General features: G+C 41.6%; 1 protein-coding gene across 2 annotated transcripts in view; it reads left to right on the top strand.

Annotated features, from left to right (window-relative positions):
• Nucleotides 1-17,437, top strand: part of LOC138575570 (zinc finger MYM-type protein 1-like) — a 315,041-nt gene extending 297,604 nt beyond the window's left edge. For both annotated transcript variants that reach the window (XM_069649494.1, XM_069649493.1), the window contains one exon: nt 16,818-17,437. The gene's annotated coding sequence lies outside the window, so the exon portion shown is untranslated. The remainder of the gene's footprint in view (nt 1-16,817) is intronic.
• The last annotated feature ends 533 nt before the right edge of the window (nt 17,438-17,970 follow it).

The following is a 17,970-nucleotide window of genomic DNA, read 5'->3' as shown; positions in this document are numbered from 1 at the left end:
ATGCACCCGCTCCGTCGTTTAACCAAGCCACCAGCCGTCTATTCCGGTCTTTGAGGGTCTTCTGCGAGAAGCCTTTACAAATGTCACAATTGTCACCTGAATGGTGAGGGTGGAGACAATATATACAGTCCATATGGCCATCTCCTTCGTACACCTTCTTTAATGCGCATGTAGCACATGGACGAAATAGAGCTTTCCCAGACATTAGGAAAAAACGAAAAACAACCCAGTAAAATAGTAGATGACACGAAGTGATCCCACTACTTTGGAAGACGGTTGAAATCTTAAGGGAGCCGCGGGGACGGGGCATTTATACCGCTATGTCCTATTGGGTTACGCGTAAGCAGCCCAAAACGACGTAGATAGGACACAGAAGTGTCGAAATTTTTACTATGGAAAACGGCTTTATAAATATACCGAGGGTTCCCATGCCTGTCGACGTGGAATATTCTAAGCATGTGAATCCATGAAAGATCCAATGCTGGAGAAATAACGTCTGCTGATAAGGAGAGTGGCGTGCGTTATTGAGAAGCCTGTGTGGACCCTCCAGCATCCAAAGTTTTCATTCGGTGGGGACTTTTATCCAATGACTGCAACGGTGAGTGTTGATATGAACCACAAGGATACATAGAGACTTGGAACCTCTAAATGCGGCATGAGGAAGAACGTTGTGATTATGGTTAGACTGAATACAGGCATTTGCTTGTTTGACTTCAATACTGATCCTGCATTTACATCGCGGTTATGTTAACCTTGCTAATCTGCACTCAGTTATATGTACGCACACAATGTTCTAGAGAGTTATTATTGTGGATGCAGATCCAAAACGCGGGCAATGCTAAAGAAAAAGAAAGATGTATTTAATATGGTTTGCTTAGTTTGTATTAGATCAGCTTCAAGTCTGCATTTCTATCGCGGGTGTACTGACATTGCTGATCTACATTCTGTGTTATGAGATGAAATGCATATGCAAACTAGTTCTGGTGCAGGGCCAAAAAAGAGGTGTATTTAATATGGACTGTTTCGAAATGCCACTTGCTTCATACCATATATATAACTTTATGGTTTATATGCTAAGGGACAATATTTTACGGTGGGAGTGGGGTCAAAGGGTAATGCCTATTTAATATGGGAATTTTGAGGCAGTTGAAATGCAATAAATAGCAATTTTAATCCTTACCAACATGCTAGTTATGTTGTTTAGGAATCCTCTACTTCCTTTTCATAATACAACAACATTTGAATTCAACCCCCACAAGCATTATCAGGAAAGATTCCCAATGCAAGTGTGTCTTGATTAGAAGTGAGAATGAACATGCATCTTATTAATCTTGAAGAAGTCTTTGGCTGCATATGTTTGTATTCAACATGTGAAGATGGTTGAGACCTGACATATTGTGCTTACAAGGCATACACTACTGATATATATATATATATATTTTGGTAAATATTTTTGGCGGCCAAGACAGTTTGGTATATTTTTCATTATTGCAACACGTTCTATGAGGCATGGCTGCTGGACGGTCTTAATGGTGACTGCACCTGCATTTGGAAACGTGGGAGAGCAAATTTAGATGCTTATTATAATCTAGTGGGAGTGGGTGGTTGGAACATTTGTAGGATACATTTCAGCTTTTTGGTTTGGGTTACCCTGATACCAAGCAGCTTTGAAAGTGAATTTGCATGTGTTAGCACTTTTTGGTTTTGTGTGACTAAGGGTTTCAATTGTACATGGATAATTGGCAAAAGTTACGTGTGTTTTTAAATTTTCCACTGGTTACACAAGCAATATACTATACTGACTGGTTGGGCTTATTATTGGATGGCAAATGCACATTGAAGGGATTATTGAGATTTGGAGAGACAGAGTCCTTTGTATTAGAATGTGATGTTAAATGTGGGAGAAGGTTCTTAAATACTATTTATTGCTTTTTAGGAACGGAATAATTAAAAGAAAAATGAAAATAGTTACTATATGTTGACATGTTTTAATTTTCAAATATTTAAATTGAGGGTAGTCCATTTGGATGTAAGTGGACGCCACATATAATAAATGATGATCCCTTTGGCATTTGCTGAGCATAGAGGTTTTGGGAAATTCGGAATACAATGCAATGCTTGTTTTCATGAACTTTGTGAATTTACATAAGTTAGGGGTTGAATTGATAATAAGTGGGGAAAGGTTAATAGATATAGCTAAATGGACAAGGGAGACAAGGGAGACCTAGAGTGTGAACATTCGTTATAAGTTATGTTGTTGGGATAGGATGACAGGAGGTTATAATGAACTGGGATTGTGAATGAATTTTGTAACATAGCTATGAAATGTAGGGATGTTGTAGGAGAAGAAATATGGATTCATTTTCTGATAATGGACACCGTTAATTGGGAGTCTAAAGTTTAAAATACAGTTTGAAAATTCAGGAAAATATTCTTGGATGGTTCTGTCTTATTTGGATGGACATGGGTCAATTCTTTTGCAGATTTCTTTTCTTTTTTTGTTGTTGTATTGTATTGTCTATATATATCTTTTTTGTTGGTTGTATGTTGTAGAATGAAAGCATGATGGAAGGGTAACTTGGAATGTTAAGAGTCTAAATTGCCCCAAGAAAAGGAAGAAAGGGATGGCTAGATTATGGAGAACAAAGGCGGATGTTGTGTTCTTACAAGAAACTCACTTGTTGGATGAAACCAGGAAGTATCTGACCAATAATAAGTATCCTTGCGAATTGTTATGTTTCAAAATCAAGGGGTGCGAGTGTCATCTTTAAGAAAGGGCTTATTTTTAAGATTGAGAATGTGGTTATTGATGGGGAAGATAGGGTACTTTTGGTTGATATATTATATGGTGGTAAAGTTATCACGATTGTATGTATATATGGTCCATGTCCTCCAAATAAATTATTTTTGAAACTATTACGCGGTTGCTATGTGATATGCAGGGTGACACAATTAGAATTGGTGGAGTCTTTAATTGCATTCGTAATCATGCTATTGATCGGTCAGCAGTGTGCAGATTGGTTGATAAATTGCTGAGTGCAAACAATAGGGAACGTGAAATCTCTGCTCATGCTTTGGTAGATTTAAGGTTGACAGTAGGTGGAGATAAATCAAACTTCTTAAGATGGCGCTTGGAAGCAGGTATATCAAGAAATAACAATGAAATAAACCATCCCAGCACATATATTGAGATGTTTTTCAAGGAAAATATAGATTCTGTGGATATTCAAATAGTGTGGGATAGTTTTAAGGCTGCCATAAGGGGTGATTTAATTAATAGGACCTCATAATCTAGGAAAACTGGGTTACAGGAGATACATAAATTGGAGGGGGAGTTAGCTGCTCTTCAAAGGAAATATGTGCAAACAAAAAATATGAAAGATAACCTAAAGATGTCTAGTACACAAGAAGAACTGAAACACAAAACAAATATGATGGCTGAAAAGGGTATCGCTTTTATGTGGCAAAAGTACTGGGAGAGTGGGGATAAAATCGGTAGATTATTGGCAAATAGACTGAAAGGGATGATGGAATCATCATTTATACAAAATATTGAGAATGCGCAGGGTGAAATTGTTATTAAGAATGCAGACATTTGCCAATGTTTCCGTTCTTATTACAAAGCTATTTATACAGAAGATACCTTTCCATTAAAGTCAGAGCTAGAGACCTTTTTAGCAAAGTAGATCTTCCTAAATAGAAAATTGAAGATGCACAGGGATTGGATGCAGAATTTGAGTTAGGAGAGATATTAAAAGCCATTGAACAACTTAATGTTGGCAAGTCGGTGGGTTTGGATGGTTTGTCTTCAGAGTTTTATAGATCATTTGGAGATACATTTGCTCCTATTATGTGTGATCTATTTAATGATTTCATTTGCAAAGGGACCATCTGCCCATCAATGTGGGAAGTCCTTATAACACTGATTCCGAAACCAGGAAATGATCATAAGTGTGGTAATTATAGACCCATCTCTTTGCTTAATGTGGATATTAGAATATTCTCTAAAGTAATAAAATATATTGGAGGCCTATTACATAAATCGCAAGTGGGATTTATTATGAATAGGTTTGGGTATGACAATATCAGGACTATTTTTGATATACTGGGATTACCAAGGCATATGCTTCAGGACACAGTGCTTGTATTTATTGACGCAGAGAAAGTTTTCGACAGAGTGAATTGGGCATTTTTAGAATTCACGATGCAAAAGTGAGGGTTTGGGTTGCATTTATTGCAGGCTATTAGATGTCTTCATGGTGATGCGACAGCTAGAATTTGGGTGAACAATGAGGCTTCCGCTTCGTTTAAATTTGAGAGGGGTACAAGACAGGGATGCCTGCTATCATCGTTCTTGTTTAACTTAGCATTAGAATCCTTTCTTGCATATATACGTTGGGATAATGGTATCAAGGGACTAATGTTTGGGGACACAGAAATCTAAGTATTGTCATATGCTGATGACATGATGTTTATATTATCAAATTCGAGGGAAGGGAGTAGTGCCCTGAAGGGAGCTTTTGAAAGAGTGGCTAAACTTTCTGGTCACAAAGTAAATTGGGAAAAGTCAGACATTTTTCCACTTTCGGAGAGATGTATGAGGGGTGATTTTGAGGATTTAAACTGTAAATGGTCTGATTTGAAAGTTAAATATTTAGGGGTATACCTCACCAGGAGGAATTTATAGAGGGATGTGTTAGATAGGTTGGATACAGTATTGTCCATAAACTTTCCAGGAACACTCTTGCGATTGTGGAAAACTAGGAAAAAGCCGCAGGTGGAATGATATGCAGTTGTTATCAGATTTTGAAAAATATATGTATTACAGGAGAAATCAGGAAGAGGTTTATTTGGATATCTGGTGGCCTTTTAATGATTTGTATGGTGCATAGAAATGAGTTTGATTAATGACGTTTGATATTTGCATGTTCATGAGGGTTAGGGTGGATATAAGGCATTCTGGGTGTGGGGTGTGTTTGCGTTTTATATGGGGTACTTAGTTTGTCTTTTATTTCTTTATTTTTATGTTTTTCTCTTCTTTTTTCTCTTTCTTCTTTTTATGTTTTCTCCCTCTTTGAGTTCTTATACAAGCTTGTTAGTTGTGTATCGACAAGAGTAGAGTGTTGATATTTTTGTTAACATACTTTTAGATAATTATACTTTTTTAGGGATTACTCATTTAACTCATTGATGGTTATGTACATTTCGTAAATATGGGTGCTAAGACTTTTGGAAATTGTTACCTATTGTTGATCCTGTTACATGTTTTGTTGGAAAATATAAATAAAGTTTTTAAAAAAAAAGAAAAAATACCACCATCAGTTTGACATATTTCATAATAGTCAAAAATCCACACATTGGGCCTCATTACGAGTGTGTCTGTCCGGTAACACGGGTACTGGTAAGCTACCGGCACCGTTGTTACCGGACTGCCATACTCCGAGATCTGTGAGCTGGTGCCTGGCAGAAGGAATAACACCTGCTCGCAGACCTTGATGGATGCACCAGCACCATTCATGAATGGTGCCGGTACATCCAGCCTCCCCATTCGCATTGAGTCGAATGGGACTCGAATGGGGATTATTTTTTTCCGGTGCCCGGCGATAGGGAATTACCGGACCGCCAGGGTTGTAATGCCCCAGTAAGTCCCCATCGCCAGAAGCCGAAACAAAAATGACCGATATTTACCGGCACGGCTACCACCGAACTCGTAATGAGGTCCATTGTCTGTACCTAAATCAAAGGAAATCGAAAAAAGGTTTAACCTACTCTGTCTATTTATATAGGTTTTTATCTGTACAGATATAGATTTGTTGTGGAAGAATACACAAATGTTTGTATGTCCTTTATGGAAAATGGAAGACTAGTCAGCCCATGATGTCTAGTCAGGTTTTGGTTGACACGTGTTTCCGCCCCTCTGTTATGATACGCTTTTCCCAACTATTGTCATTTGGTTTTGTATTGGGCCTCATCAGAAGGAGAAATTGCTAGATGTATGAGTCAATCTGGTACACCCCCAGTTTTTCAAACGAAGACACTCTGAGAGTGGAAGATTACTTCTATGCCACCCTTTAGATCCTTGATGGACTTGATGTTGATTATTTATTGTGAGATTTCTTATTCTTGAAGCTTTTCCTTATACCTCTACTACTCACACGACCTTATATATCATAAGCAGAAGAATAATAGGACCTAAAGAGTGGCATACAAGTAATCTTCCACTCCCAGAGTGGAACAGTTCCACGTCCTGTTTGATATACAGAAGAAATGTAATTAAAAGTCTGCCCTGCACACCACGCAACAAGACTCAGGGGATAATTCACAGAACGTTTTCCAATGGGGTTTTGCCATTATAAAATGCTTCTGTGAATTAGGACCAGTGTCTTCGTTTCAAAAACTGGGGGTATACCAGATTGATCTCTTATGGGCCTCATCCTGAGTTGGGCTTTAGCCCTTAAATGCAGTAGTAACGATGTTACCGCCGCATTTAGAGGTTGGCCTAATCCTGAGTCGGGCGGTAAGTGGGAGTTTTACCTCCAGCTTTTTGCTGGAGATAAAAATGTCCCCTTACCGCCTGTTTTTGGCAATTTTCAGTGCTATTCCTGCAGATGCAATTATCGCTCACAGTAATACGCCCCTAACCCAATTTGGTCGAATGGACCCAATAGGGAATGGGAACTTACTGCTGTACTGCTACTCGTGATCTGGCACCAATAGCGCCGGGCTGAGTAGCGGTAATGATATTTGCGATGGCGGTATCCCGGTGGTATTACTGCTAGTATCCTAGCCAGACTCCTAATGAGGCCCTATGTGTGGATTGTTAACTATTATGAAATACATCGAACTGTTCTACAAAAAGATGGTGTTTTGTAACTAAACAAGTCACACTGTACTAACGCCTAGACCCAATTTTGCAGTGTCACCGTTTGTTGAAAGATTTGGAATGAATATGTCTTTTACTTGTGTCATTTTTCTAATTGTGTATGCTATAATATAAAAAACCTTTGAAGAAAAAAGAACACATTTATATGTTGGATAATAAAACGTTCTGTTGATTAATGCTGTGATACATCAGGTTTGGGCGTATAACAAATACCATAAATAAATTAAATAAATAAATAAATGTTGATGACAATTTAAGCACCTAGCCAGGATGTGGTGCAATCATAAATCGTGTTAGTGTGAAAGGAAGGGGTAACTAGTTTTCTCCTATATATATTGTACATAGGCACACACAAATATATATATCAAAAACCAGCAAAGTTATGTTTGTTTGTGTATATATATTTTCAAGGAAAAACCTTTATATGCAGGGACGTTAAGGTGAGAACTTAATGCAACAAAATCCCTGAAATTCTGCTAAAGCCACCTTAAGTTCACGTCCCCTGTTGCGCAGCCTATGGCCACAATGATGACATCACAGTTTACAGTGGCCCCTTATTGTGTTCAAATATACAGTGGGCACTGTAAGGAACTCATGGTGGCAACAGTAAAGACAAACACAAGTGATCAAAGTTCAAGGGTGTTTATTAACCTTTATGCAGGTTGGAAAAACACCTAATCTAAACATAAATCTAAGATGGAAGCAAGCTTCGACCATCAAATGACAAATAAGGCATTCCTAGTGGCGTTATGTCAAATAAAAGGGGCGATACTGAGAAAAACCTATCGCCAGTCCGTACAACTAATACAAAAAGGATGTGGGATAGTTTTCAAGAAAATAAAGAAGTGTTCACAAATAATATGTCAGGATGCGGTAGCCTGGGTCTCCCTTGCCCATGTTTTGAGCACGACTTAAGGCGGGATCTTGGAGCACAGTACACTATCAAGCTTTCCCAGCACAAGAAGACGGTTCTGCTTTCAGCTATCAGGGCCGTCGATGGCCAAGTCTTGTTTCTCCTGAAAGTCTCTTTCCTTCGAGGACCGGATGTATTCATGATAACTAAATAAACGTTCCTTTAACAAATGATAGTTTGTTTCTTTATGTTACTTAGGATGAGGATTCCTCATTCCGGGGTCCCCCCACCCCTTCCGGGCACTGACCCCTCCTTACTTTTAGCTTCCTTCCGCCGGGTTCACTATGGCTTTTCCAGCATTCACAACTATTAATGTCTTTTTACAAAAATGTCTGTGCACATCCCTCCGCCGGGTTCATGTTTGTTAACAGTGTTTCCTGGGACTTAAGACTTCGCCCCTCTTTATTGGCAACCCTCCAACGGGTTCACTCCTGCCACTTTACAATTATTCTTGCTTTAAATGATTGTGGGATTCACTTCCCTTGCTTTCTCAACAGTTTGTAGGTCAAGGACTTTGGACTGTACAGGGATTTTGCTAGACCTCCTGTATGGCCACGTTGACCTATCTTGCCGATTCTCCTACGGCCTTATGGTATCTGGAGTTTCATCAATATGGAATAAACCAGGGTTTCTCGAGACAGCACCCACGTGGTGCCGGTCCCCTCTGCAGCTGGTCTTCCTTTAACAATTTTACAGTTCTTTGAACTTCTCTCAATATGCCACGTTGCGCCTTTCACTCAACACAGCCCGGTTTCTATCGGTTCTCCCTTCGACTCACCAGCTGTGACGAATCGCTTGGCTTTCCTTCTATCTGGATTCAAGGGTCAGTACCACGGTAGCAGAAGTCTCCCTCACTCTGGCTTATCAGCGTAGCACGGTGTGTGTACTGTCTGCATCTGCTGCAACACACTTGGGCTGTTGTCCTCAGTCTTAGGATTCCTTCTGCAGAGGCTTTGTGGGTCTGAGTCGAAGAGGACAAGGTCGTGTCTCTCCTTGTCAGTCTCTCGATATTCGCCGCCTTTCTTCTCCCCTTTAACTACTGCATCTGGATAGCAGTCTTGTTGTGCGGACTGCCTTGCTCATTCTGTGCTCTCTTGCTCCACCTTTTATCCTTGTAGGCAAGGGAAAGGGCCGTCAGGTGTGTGTGATTCTGGTCAATTGCCTGACTTTGCCTGACCCTTGTATTGGGACATGTCAAATAAACAGCTCTGGTGTTAGTCCATTGTCTTTCGTGTTGTGTGAAAGTGTACGTATTGGAAAGGGTGGCAGTGTTTTTGAATGTCCTACTGAAGAGGATGGGGAAAAGGCATTGAAGGAAGTGGGATGCCACGTTTCACCCATTGGTGTCCCACTCCCCGAGGACTCAAATCCAGGTGATCCTCCCTCGCTGGTCCACCCCCAGGAACTATGTCCAATAGCGATGGCGGTGTCCTAGCCACCAGGATGACAGATCCCTGGGGACCAACCAGGGAGACACCTTCAGGTTTCTCACAGCACGGCCAAATGTTGTTGCCACTACCCATGGCCGGTTAGTGGTGTAATGTAATCGGTGATTCCATCATTGATGTCATAGATGATATTAGTGATGTCATCAGTGATTTTCACTGTGATGTCATCATTAGCGGTTATATTGTGGTTACATCACAAATACCATCATGTATGACTTCACTGATTTATTTGCATTTATAAAGCGCACAAACATCCCGAAGGCATCGTGGCACTGTTACATGGAAAGCGACTTAGTTACAGGGGGATTACATACTGATGTGCATAATGTGTTAAACGGCGGGTGATTTAGTTACCGAGGGCTTATATAATGTAATTGCATCTTGCGAGATTGGAATGTTACATCTAGCTGGCATAACAAGATTGAATATTGAGACATTGTATAGTAACAGTGCAGGCTTTTCAGGAACCGGTTTAAGTAAATAGCCAAGTTTTGATAGCTTTACGAAAAGCGAGGTGTGAGGGTTCTGTTCTACGGGAGAGCAGCTGGGAGTTCCATTGCCTAAAGGCAATGAAGGGGATTGTTACACCACCCCGTCTGGCACATTTCACTTTGGGTACTACCAGTCGGTTGCTGTAGGGTGTTCTCGTAGATCTGGAGGATAGGGGTCTAGTTACTCTCTGCGATAGGTAGGGTGGGGCTGTGTGGTTGATGCACTTGCGGGTTAGGGCAAGTGTTTTAAAGAAGACACGTTCTCGGATGGGTAGCCAGTGGGCTTGTTGTCTAGCATTAGAGATGTGTTCCTTTTGGGGATGCTTATTGCGGCACATAGAGCGTTATTTTGGATAGTTTGGAGTTTCTCAAGGTTTTTGCCGATGTGCCTGCGAAGAGGACATTGCAGTAGTCCAATGTAGATCCAATTAAGGCTCTCGCAATAGTTAGGCAGTTTCCGGTGGTAAGGAAGGGCTTAGCTGCGTTTAGTCGTTTTGTGTAGTAGGCTTCAGAGGACGCAATGGCGCTGTCTTGCCTGGACATTGAGAGGTTGGAGTCTAGGTAGACCCCGAATGTTTTTACAGCCTGCGAAACTGAGATAATGGTGTTCTTAATATTGAAGGATGAATATCGTTTGTCAAGTTTCTTTAGTATGTCAGTGGGTCCTAACAGTAGTAGTTCTGTCTTTTCCCCTTTGAGGCATAGCGAGTTTTCCACCATCCGGGTGTGGATGATGGAATAGGCGGTGTTAAGGGTCTTGGCATCAGTCTCGTAGTCGCCCGAAAGGGGGTGGTGGACTTGTGTATCGTCGGCGTAGTTAGTGTATACAATGCCGAGTGAATCCAGTATGTTGAATAATGGTCTGGTGAAGATGGTCTAGAGCGTGGGGGATATGCAGGAACCCTGTGATATTCTGCATTGGATGATAGCTGGTTTGGCGGAAGCTTGGTCGGAGAATACTCGGTATCAGGTAATAATGTCCCCATAAAGAATGTCACTGGGAAAAGCCATTAGCGACATTTTATATGGTGACATTATATATGGGGACGGGTTGTGGGGATGTCCCCTGCTCCCCACGTAAAAAAAATAACCAAAATCGGGGTTATATTCAATCTAATAATGTTGCTGCAAAAAAATGGCGACATTTTTGTCAGGAGACGTTTCTGCTGGGACATTATTACATGGAACCGAATACTCTCATGGCTCTGCCTTGAAGGAATGAGGTGATCCAGGCGATGGCGTCGGGGGAAATGTGTGCTGAGAAAGAGAGGTGACGGTAGAGTATCTTATGATCAACAATGTCAAATGCGACCGAGAGGTCTAAGAGGAGGCGTAGGGCGGGTTTGCCCGTGTCCCTGATGTCATCCATCTGTTTTTTAGGTCGAGCAGGGCAGTTTCCGTTCCGTGGCTGGGCGGCAACCAGACTGTTAAAGGCCAAGGATGTTGTTGGATTTAAGTGAGTGAAGTAAGTGGGTAGTAGGTGAGTCTGGTTTGGCATCATAGATGGCAATCGATTGGGGTGAGCGCAAAGTTATGCACGTGCATGCACAGTTTAGGTAGTCTGTTTGCTGATGGTGCTGGAGGCATGCTTGTGCATATGGCAGCACGGCTGCTGAGGGAGGTTTGTACTGGTGTAAATCCTCGCTGGGTGGCAGACGTGGGGGTTTTGAGGAGGCTCTGTGCTAGGTGGACCCAGGATGGAGGCGTAGAGAGCCCACAGAGGGCGGGTCTGGGTGCGTTGGATGGGGGCAAGACTCTGGTACTTAGCCTGTCATTTCGGCTTGTTACGCATCTGCGCAGAGATTTGTGAACCACTGGGAGAGTGCATGCACAGAGGCGGACGAGCCTGCAGAGGAGTGCAGAGTTGATTGGGGGTGGCTTCATGCGGACCAGGGGGGTCGCACTGTGTGCCACCAGGGTGAGGACAGCTTTGGGCGAGCCAGGAAATTGCGGTAGGACAAGTGGCTTACCTGGTTTGTACGGGCATCACTGGTTGAAGGTGGACGGAGTGCGAAGCAACAATGGCGAGCAGCGGAGGGCTGCACAGAGTCTCATAGGCCTTTGCATACGGCCTTTGCAGTTCGGCATCACCTGCCGGCAGGGCGCACATCCTCTTTATTGGATGACATGCTGGTAGCCAATCCGTGCGAGCAGTGGTGATGTAGGTGGTTGTCATGGAGGTGGCATTATCGGCAGTGGCCATGTTTGCAGGTCTTGGGCCTGCTTCAAGGCTGCAGGACTAGGGCATCTTAGGGGAACACTCCTGTGTCCCTCAGGGCTGGTTCATAGCTGCAGAGAGTCTCGTAGGCCTTTGCATGTGGCCTTCGCAGCTCGGCTTCGCCTGCCGGCTGGGCGCACGTCCTCTTATTGGATGGCATGCTGCTAGCCAATCCGGGTCAGAAGTGGTGATGTAGGTGGTTCCAAGGGAGGTGGCGTCGGCTGCCATGTTTGCAGGTCTTGGGCCTGTTTCAAGGCTGCAGGACTGGGTCATCTTAGCGGTACACTCCAGTGTCCCCCGGGGCTAGTTGCACAATGGTGATTTCACTGGTGTCATCACTAATATCATATATGACAATGATTATTTAACTGATGGCATCAGACAAAAGATCACTCTAGGTACTTGCACATATTTAGATCACCCATACGTTTTTACATATGTGATTTTAGCATTTTAGAATAGTTTATAACAATGAGTACATTGCGAGTACATTGTGAGAAATAGTCAGCAGCTACACATACATGGATGCTTTCATTTGTAGTAGTTTGGTAAAAGATGACATCTGAATTATAAGAATGAAGGTGTGTGAGATAGAGGAGACCCACTGCCCTCAGTATTCGTATCCCACCATTCAGGGCGAGATTAAAGGAAGTAGGAGAGTTAAATTGCAATAGAGGACAAACTGAGTCCCACAGCAGGGCAGAAGCAGAGCACAGCGGAATCATGGCGAGAACCATAAAGTCCAGCATAGAGACAGCACCGCCTGTCCAAGGTCAGGGGCTTTGATTGATTGACTATATACATAAACTGGAAGAAAACTCTATCCATGTGCAAGAGTTCTTCTCTGGCCTCTGGCGAATGGAGAGCTGATGTCACCAGTGATGTCATCAGGGATTTCATCTGTGATGTCATTGTGGTCATAGGATGCGCAACAGGGGACGGAATATTAAGGTGGCTTTAGCTGAATTTCAGGGGTTTCATTGCGTTAAGTTCTCGCCTTAACATCCCTGCAACTAAAGTTATTTTTTTTACAATGCATTGCTCACCTTAACGTCCTGGCAACTTAGGTTTTTCCTTGAATTTCCAAGGTATTTTTATGCCATAGTGTTGTTACATGCCTCTGGCCATGGCCTTTGGCCATGCCCCCTGTATATTTTAGAATACTACCAGACCACTAGCCATGGCTGTCAGCAATGGCCAGTTGGCATTGGGATTCTGCATCTGATATGTAAATGATTCTGGATTGTACATGTCCCATGTTTTAGCAATGGTGTGGTTAGCACTGGATGCACCTGCTTCCACAGAATATTTTCTTATTGCATTTCAATGGTTTAGTTCCACCTCTTTCTGGGTGTCATGATATCATAGGGGCAATTACATATGAAGTTGTCTTCTCTATTCATTCAGGGTATGGGCTTGTTTGTACACTCTAGGGTGTATGTGAAGACATTATATATGTGCCTGTTCCCAATGAACGAGAACATATACCATTATATCTTTACATCACAAGCTTGTCTTATCAATGACCTATGCACTGAGAAATCCCAGGAACATCAAACAAACTAGGACCCCTGCTGGCCTTTAACTCTAGACTATCCCATGAATAACCCCAGCAAGACTTGGCCAGTTGCCAGTGCAATCTATAGTGAAACAGGATCTCAAAAATGTATCCCATTTCAGACCACAAAACCGCCAATTATTGGATCGCTAATTCTAAATCCCATTACCAGATTCTCAAGTGTAAAAGCACACTGTGCTGATTCACTTGGATTAATTTTTGCATCAGGTGTAAGACTTCACTAAGAATTACTATTAATGTATTCTAGCAACACATAAAATATAGAAGCTAGTAACAGCTATTATTTTGTCTCTGCTTTCATTTGCTCTTGCGTGTGATTTATGTAGCGCTTCTGCTTGGAGCAGTTTTTTCCACCAATGGGTGGCTTTTCACTTGTCTTCATTAAATGAGTAAGCTGTTACTCCTCGCTTTAATTTGAATATTCTTGGTTGCAGATCTACACTGATAGCAAAAATGAGCATTCAACCGCCTGTGCTATCTAAATGGCTATTCATCACTCTGCCTGCATTATGCTGGATAGCATAATGGTAGGTGTCTGTGTAACAGGTTCTATTAAACCAGTATGGTTATTTATGGACTAGACGATTGTCTTCACATCATCCGCATAGATTATATAGATTGTAATGTGGTCTTTTCTACTAGAGTTGCTTCAAAATGTGTGCACATGTTGAGAATGTGTCCATTTTGCAATGCACGTGTAGATGGGCAGGCTTTTTGCACGCCGGTTGTGGCAGATAATGTACTTTATGCATCAATATGTCTGCCTGGCTTAGTTTTGCTATGCTATAGCTATGTCATGACTGGCTGCTATTTGCAGGAGGTTACACCACTGTCTTGCTTGGGTGTAAGCATGTTTCCTTTTAATAGCCTTTGCTAAAGCACTGTTCTGCTTTACACATTGCCAATTCATATTTAATGGACTAAGTGAACCCATTTCAAATCTAAAGGTACTAGGTCCCAAGAGCTAGAATGTTCTAGGCTGTGGTTCTAGACACTGTGCTAGATTGTTCTAGTTTGTACTGGTCATTTGGTTCTAGAGTGTAGGTGCAGAGTATCAGCATCTGACATCTGTTACTGGAAATTCACATTCCCTGATTCACCTCGCATTAAAGCTGTGTAGTTTAAGGACTACCCTGTGTTATGTGCTGAGTTTCCCACACTTTAAATGTCTGTCTGTGAAGTTTACATTTGGAAGTGTGTATATATGTCTTGCACAGCACAATGGGAGAAGGGAGGATTGTGCACAACTGTCTCCCAGAATCTGCCGTAGCTAACATTTGCCGGCTCCTGGCCCCTTCCTTTTTTCTTGGAACTGTTCCTTGGATTGTTTGGCTGCTACTAGAAGCTCATGATCTTCATCAGTAGTGCAGTTTTTGCTTAATTTACTATAGGATTTACGGCCTGGACTGCAATAAAAATGCTCTTTTGTTACGTTTAATACTGAGCACTCTTAATTATGATGTATTTCAGTGCAGGGATTCCAGGTAGTTACTACTTGGACGGGCTCGCATGTCATGCAATCGAGCTGTATTTTCAGGAGCTGTTTAATCAGACCATTCAGCACTGTGTTTCCTGGCTATTAAATTGAGAAATTCAAACAGGCCTTGGGACATGCAAATGCACTCTGGAGGCCTATTTTGTTTGAGATTTAAAACAGACAAAATGTCTTATATCTCAGTGCTTGAATGTAGGGGCCCCAATTATTATTCATGGACAGACACTAGACATTCTAATTATACCATTATATTGGCGTGTTTCAACTTCCCATCTACATTTGTAAAACATGTAGAAGAAAGTAATCCCTTCCATTTTTCGTTTCCAACACCTGTTTGAGTAATTGAGTATTTCCATTGCATATTATGGCTTATTGTTTATGCATGCATGTTAAGGGGGCCATTGTGGATGGATGGCCAATGTGAGCTCACCTTTAGCTATTTAAAAAATGATTTTTTTCTGTGTACTTACCAGTGGAGGGCTGTGAGAGCACACACTCACTGAGTCTTCTGCTTAGATATGTGCCTTCTATGTAGATTTGACTGCCAAAGCACTACGTATGCTGCATGGTGTATCCACATCCACACCTATACTATACTAGTTTTAATTGTAAGTGCATGCATGCTAATTGCACGCTATAAAGGATGACATACACATTGGCACTGACATGTTTTAAAAGGAAACCCATATTTCTTTCAGTCGTGTGTGCACATTACATGTCTAATACTAAATAGGGGAGATTTATATACACCTAAATCTGTTGTATTGTAATCTTGCTTGTGCAGGGGCTAAGCTAAAAGTGCACACTATTTGGTTCTGCATTCATTTCATGTAGATTCAAAGACTACTACACTAAACTACGCACACTGTAAGTATGTGTTTTATGGTACATCCCTTCTTTAAGGTACTTGCTATTTTTATCCAAGCCTTTCTCTTTCTACAGGGGAGTTTTAATTTTCTAGCTCATCAGTGTGAATAAGAGGAAGTGATGTCATTATTTTTTGCTGTATCGTGTTTAACTGAACATTGCTAGATTGTTGCCAGCTGTCTAATGACGTTGTAGAAAGGCGTTTATGGAATCTTTTAAAGTGAAGCCGAGGGCTTCTTACGTCCATAGTGTCAGCCACCTGCTTTGTGGCCTGTCCTGATTTCACAGAGGAGGAACCTGACGGTGCCAGTTGATTTGATTAAAAAAGAAGTGACTTGTTACAGGCCAAACAAATGTGTTTGAATCTTAAGTTCATATAGTGAGAAGACCCGAGGGACATTGAAGATGAGAAATGTGTTTGAACAATGTGTTGCTTTATTTAGATGAACTGGGAATGTATATACATTTTGTATATTTTACATTGAATATTTTGTATACAATGTTGGTTGTTCTTGATTCTAGTATATTCGCTGCATATACTTCTAGCTATGTGTCTGTAACTCAACTACGAAAGCTGCCTTACTATGTAGCTACTTTTCAATACAATGCTTATATAGGCCTCTAGGAACCCATTTGAGTATTTAAGCATTTTGAGTATATTTTCTAGTTTTTAGCACTAATGTTGCTGTTTTAAGTATTACAGTCTAGACTGCCATTAAACATGTATTACATTACTGCTCTTTCTACCTATACTTAAACAGAACCTAATATATCCTGACAGGGATAATATAGGAAAACATTTTACTTATCACCTTCAAGGCAATATATTCTACATACCCTTTTAAAGCTAATGCTAGTTCTACTATCATGAGGGAACATTCTGAAATGAGATGGTATCTCACCTGTTGCTCTTATCCCTGCAGGGCTGAATAGAGTGAAATACCATGACACGTGTGCGGTGACTGTCACTTGACCCATCCGGTAGAGTGTCCTGAAGAGCCCTGCGTCTGTGCCTGCTGCATTTCTTCTTTGGACAGGGTTGCACTCAGCTCCTGGACCACACCGGAACCTTCCTGGAACCCACAGCTCCTAGACATCTTCTTCTGGATCTTACAGTGGGAAAACCTACCACCAGCAACTCCCATCCGACCTCCCAAGTCGCAATGAGTAATCGCAATACTTACAGCTGCCCCTATCTCCTCCATTCTAAAGGTTTGTGAAGAACTTGGATTTATTCCATTCTTTCACTTTTTAAACATTTGCTTAAAAAGAGGTTCTACGTGATGGAAAAGGGATATTGCTTACCAGTAAAATCCTCGTGAAGTCTGAACATGTCTCACCACCACAACAACTCTTCCTGCCTTTGACCCCTCTCCTAAAGGAATGTTGTGGCTTTTTTGGCACAAGGCCATTGCATAACTACTCACTTTACTTTCAGGTGAATTGAATGCATTTATATAACCAAAGGTGACTGTACATATGTTTTACTTTTAGAGTGTTGTGTGTTAATATTACCTGCTTAATTCATTTTTCTATTGTGTCTTTGGGCCTATAATAAATATAGTATTTTTGAGCGTACCTGTATAATTAGAATCATTGCGTATTTCATTTTTTGGGCAAGTTAATAACTAAGTGAGAAAGCAGTTAGTCAGAAGCTTGTGTAATTTCTGTGGGGCTGGGGTACTTTGAATTAGAGCAGACATTGAGATTGGAATAACAAGCTACTCTGGTGCTCCATTTGCTTTGCCTGCTGAACCCAGTGCAACTATCCTTGCGTGGGAGGTTTAAAAACCTCAAGCGGTGCATGGGCAAGTGAGTGACTAAGTGAGGATGTAGTTCGGCAGAAACGCGTGTAATTCCTGTGGTCCTGGGATACTATGAATTGGAGAAGACCATGAGATTGGAAGAAAAAGCTACTCTGTTGCTCCATTCGTTTTGCTTGTTGAACCCGGTGCAACTATCCTTCCGTGGGAGGTTAAAAAACCTCAAGCGGTGCATGGGCAAGTGAGTGACTAAGTGAGGATGTAGTTCGGCAGAAACGCTTGTAATTCCTGTGGTGCTGGGATACTATGAATT

The sequence above is a fragment of the Ambystoma mexicanum genome, chromosome 1p (genome assembly GCF_040938575.1).
Source record: "Ambystoma mexicanum isolate Mex_15411 chromosome 1p, UKY_AmexF1_1, whole genome shotgun sequence".
NCBI lineage: Eukaryota > Metazoa > Chordata > Amphibia > Caudata > Ambystomatidae > Ambystoma > Ambystoma mexicanum.
The sequence above is the reverse complement of the archived record's forward strand: the minus strand, read 5'-3'. Positions and strand labels throughout refer to the sequence as shown.